The 4,865-nt window shown below is 43.7% G+C and overlaps 1 pseudogene; it reads left to right on the top strand.

Annotated features, from left to right (window-relative positions):
* Positions 1–1,355: 1,355 nt before the first annotated feature.
* Positions 1,356–4,488, top strand: LOC149344709 (uncharacterized; annotated as a pseudogene).
* Positions 4,489–4,865: the final 377 nt, after the last annotated feature.

Here is a 4,865-nt window from a genome sequence, read left to right on the forward strand (position 1 = left end):
TTCTTTTAGAGAGACAGTATTTTCTCCATGTTAGAGAAGGCCTACTCAGAATATCTGCGACGAAAACAGAGTATTCGGGGGAAATATAGCCACGGCTAGGGAATGACCGGGCATAGATCTTGCCTGTAGCTGCCGGCTGTGTCGTTTCATATGCTCTTATTCAGGGTTTTTTTTTAATTTCGGGAAGCATAGTCTCTGGAAATTATTGTTGTTGTCATCAAGAAATATGTGCCTAGTGCATCTTTCAGGGCTACCTGTTCGGAGATGACGGCGCGCACTTCATGACACCAAGCGACGAAGCGGTCTGGAATTAGGCCTGCTGCACGCCCAACCGATGCTAGCGGTGTTGTGTGCGTGTTTGTGTGTGCGAGTCTGTAACTATGAAAGCGCAGAAACGAAATGGAATCTATGCGGCTGTGCATGAGTTCTTCACGTTCCAGGGCTTCACGTTCCAGGCAGTAACTTCAGAATGAAGAAAAAAGCGGCCTGACTGCACAGGTGTCTTCCCGCCCGCTGGGCTGCCGTCGGTCGCGTAATGCAGAGAATTGTTCGAAACAAGTTTATCGACAAATTGCCAAGGTGTGATTGGTGTCTCGTCTTTCGCCCTTAATTTACGTCGTCTGCAGTGCTTGTGTCTTGGAAGCTGTCATGGAGTATTTTTCAAGTATGAGGCGAGCTTCAACGCTCCGCAGTGTTCGTTCATGCGTTTGTAGGTACTCGTGCTTTGTGTTGCGTTGGGATATGCGAAGCTCGTGAGTTTGTTTTCTGTCTCCTGTTTGATAAATATGAGAATATAGGTAATCGTTGCAATTATTTACATTGATGCATAACCAGTGAGAGGTTTGTTTACAATCTGGTCTGGGAATGACACTCTAAGGCACTTTTTTGCTTCCGGCCTGCACGTCCTTCACGATGTGCGTACCGTATAAATAGAGAGTTTTACTATAGCGTCAGCGCGCATAGGGTGACCCCATCTGCACGCGCATAGCGTCAGCGTTACGAGTCCACTTTCTCGGCTTATAGAATAGCGTCGGAAGCGGTCGCATAGCGTCGTTTGCACGCAGCGCCATGACGGCAAAAAAGAAAAGGTAGTAGAAAAATATATTTTATGCAAAATGTTTTTGTTTACAAAAAAGTAATATAGTAACATTCCAATCAAATTCGAAATGTAACAGTACGTAATAAAAATAGTTAATACATTTTTCTCTTCTTAAGTCAACTTTGTAGTCAAAAGTGGCCATCATCATCCAAGCGCAGGACTAGCGCTACCATACCGTACGCGCGCCGAGGTACCGAAGTGAGCGCTTTCGCGCGTTGCCGTCTGTCCGGAGCGCAGTTTTTGTTCTTCGGAAACGATGCTGAGGTTAAGCCGAGCGCAAGCAAGCTTGCTTTGCGACCAGTTGCTCTACCTGGATTTAAGTTGGAGCGATTTAGAAGACCTTTTTCTCGGGTGTCGGGAGCCAGCGACCCGACGCAACGTCTCCTGTAACGGGCTCCTCATCGTCAGCGCCTTGGAAGAGGAGACATTCCGACGAATGTTTCGTTTCGAGAAGAAGCATCTCGATAACTTGAATACAGCGTTGCTCATACATTAAGCCGTCGAGAGTAGCCAAGACGTCAGAGTTTCCGGCGAAGAAGCCCTTCTAATGGCTCTCCGCCGACTGGCCTACCCTAATAGGTGGTGGGATTTGGAGCCAATTTTCGGCCGCCACTGCTCGGCAATATCGAGCATTGTGTCTACGCTTTTAGGCCACAAAGAGACGACATTTGGCCACATCCTAGATCTGAGGGTGCACCAGTGGTTGCAGCTCGCCGACTTGGAGCGTTTTTCCGAGGTACTTGCACATCAAGCAATACGGGTTCCTGTACGAAGCGGAAGGGATTTTGACCTCACATTCTTAAAACCGCTGCTGCCCTCTTGCGGTCCTTTCCGACTGCGCGTGTCATGATTTAAAAAAAGGAGAAAAACAACAACCGTGCGCCCCTGTGTGCTGGGGCGCTGTGATAAAGAAAGAGAAACAAGAAAACGAGCGGTGCGGGTAACGGGCCTCCCGCGCCTCGCGGCTGTGATTACGTGGATGCTCCTGAAAAAATAAAGCACCTGCGCCTGCTGAGCCCGTTGAAAACAGAACCGTGGGAACTTTGAAGTGCGCTCAAGGGCCCTCCTCAATTTGTTATCTTGAAGACAGTTTTTTTTTTCTTTTTCCTAGAGTTCGAAGTTACGGCCATGAGTTATACGCAAGGGCAAGTTATGTCCTCAGTACATAGAAATAAATGAAGTACGGTATATAAAAAGAAAAACCAAAATAGGAATGTGCTTGTTTTGTTGCAGGCTGTTCATCGCAGGGGTGCCCACCTTTCCAACTGTTGGGGATTTGGGGACGGCACGGCCAGGCCTATTTGTACGCCGACAACAAACCAGAGGATATATTTCTCTGGGCACAAAAGGCTGCATGTCGTAAAGTACCAAGCGATAATGTGAGCTAACGGCATCATATGTCGGCTTGATGGGCCGTACCCTGGTCACAGACATGATGTTGGTGAGTGAAACGTGATTAATTTTGGCAATTTGGAATAGAAATAATGCGAAAATACTATGATTAGGTATATAAAAACCTTCAACAGAAATAAACTCATTACTGAGAAATGTGTTCAGAATCCTATATGTACCAGAACAGACATGAAATGTCAAATTTAAACAATTTATCTGATCTGCTTACTTGGAAAGTGTCAGTTGGGTACTTTGATTTCTCCGATTCTGCCTGCAAAAAAGTAATGAACTGGATGATTTACGGGCTGGCTAGCAGTGCCACTGGCAGGACATCTGATATATCATTGTCATGACAGTAGAGTCTGACACATATCAATGTCATGACAGTACAGTCTGACATCATGTTGTTTTCCAGCCCTGGCGCTGTCAGAGACCAAGAGTGCTGGTGCAAAATTGCATCATGCTGCTTGACCTCATTCCTGCTGTAACTAGGGCTGTATGCATAATTCAAAGCGATAAAGAAAGGATATCTGAAGCATTGTACGCTTTCAACATTACTTCGTCAATGTGAAGAGTTCACTATATGTAAAAAGTGTAAATTATTCATACTGGCTTGCACGTTTGTTTTGCCAGGGAAACATACAGTACATTAGAAAAACTACATTGTAGGTGTATAGCTATTAAGCAGCCTTGCATAGGTTGTGAAAACATCTATTTGTTGTTGGAGAGTGTCACTGAGACCAGTATATATTAGGCATTCATTGCAGTGAATAATTTTGCTGCAAAGGCTAAAAGCTATCAGATAATGTCATGTCAACAAAGGTAGAAAATTATACATTTGCGCCTTTTTCCACTTTCTCTATATAAGGGCTAAGATATGCATTCTGAATGGGGCGTGGTACTAAGCAGAGCTGTGTGCTTTTGCAGGTATTTGATGGGGAAGTAAAAAACACATGCTTCTTGTTCACCAAGGACGGCAGGAAATAGTGCCCTGTCGTGTCTTCGTTGCCTTTTTTTCGCTGTGTCATATTTTACAGCACTAAATGGACTATAAGCAAAAATAAACCAATGCTTTTTGAAAGGAAGAAAAGACAGCCATCACCATAGCTCAGTTAGTAAGCCCACCAGATGCATATTTCAGACATTTTGAGTTCGATTGGCACCGCTGGCATGTGGTTATCCTTTTGTTTTACGTTATTATTAATTATCAGTTTCTACAAGGAAAATGAAAAGACAACTTCTTCAAATTTACCAGAAAAAGTTTCAAAAATATCACCTGTTGTTTCCGCAGCACCGAAGACTGCTGTCTTTGTAGTCATCAGTGCTTTTTGAGTTCCATATCTAATTAGCATTATAGTACCGAGTTTAAAAGGAAGTCTTGTGCAAGTTTTTTACGGGAAGTACGGCGTGGGTGCACTTGAGATAATCCTCTTATGTGCATGTTATATTATGAGCCCCCTTCCTTCTTTTAATATGTTCTTTTTTTGTGCGGCGTGTTTGCTATAGCATGGCAAGACATAGTACGTTTTGTTGCATATTAGGCACCTACCCTAGCAGATAAATGTCTACAAATAGCACTCAGTAACATTCTTTCTTAGGTTAAATTTCATTTTACTGAATGTGCTAGTTTCACAGCTAAGAATTTTTTTGTTATACTCCTCACCTATGTCTTCATACTAGTTACCATATTTTTCAGGCATCCTTCGTGATAGTGGCCTCTACGGAAAGCTTGGGGATTTGGTGCAAGGCTCCACCTTCGCGATTTATGGTGGTCCCGCCTATCCATTGCGTCCCCTCCTTATGCGGCCATATGGCGGCGCCACACTAAGCCAAGAGCAACAGGCATTCAACCGAGGAATGAGCACTGTTCGGCAGGCTGTGGAGTGGGGATTTGGAAAGACAATAGGCTTGTTTGCCTTTCTTGATTATAAGAAAAATAAAAAATGTTGCTTCAGAACGTACCGCAAATTTTTATTTATTTATTTAGCTTTAGTTAGAAACCAGATGGATGACCTAGAAAACAGAGGTAGAAGAAATAACCTTATCATTTACGGTATAGAGGAGGACAGCATTGAGTCTAACCAGGAACTGGAAGAGAAAGTAACAAACGGCGTTTTTCAGGAAAAGCTGGGTTTAACGGTAAGTGGCGTCGAAAGATGCCATAGAATGGGTAAAAAGGAAGCAAGCAAGGTGCGACCTGTCATTTTAAAACTCCTCGATTTCCGTGAAAAAATGTCCATATTACAATCATGTCATAAGCTCAAAGACTCCGGCATATCAATAGCTGAGGATTATTCAAAACGAGTTCGAGAAATACGTAAACAATTATGGAAAAGCTGTAAAGAAGAGAGAGACGAAGGAGCCAAAGCAAAGT

Source organism: Amblyomma mixtum, chromosome 5, assembly GCF_055824585.1.
Source record: "Amblyomma mixtum isolate Tamu chromosome 5, ASM5582458v1, whole genome shotgun sequence".
Classification (NCBI taxonomy): Eukaryota; Metazoa; Arthropoda; class Arachnida; order Ixodida; family Ixodidae; genus Amblyomma; species Amblyomma mixtum.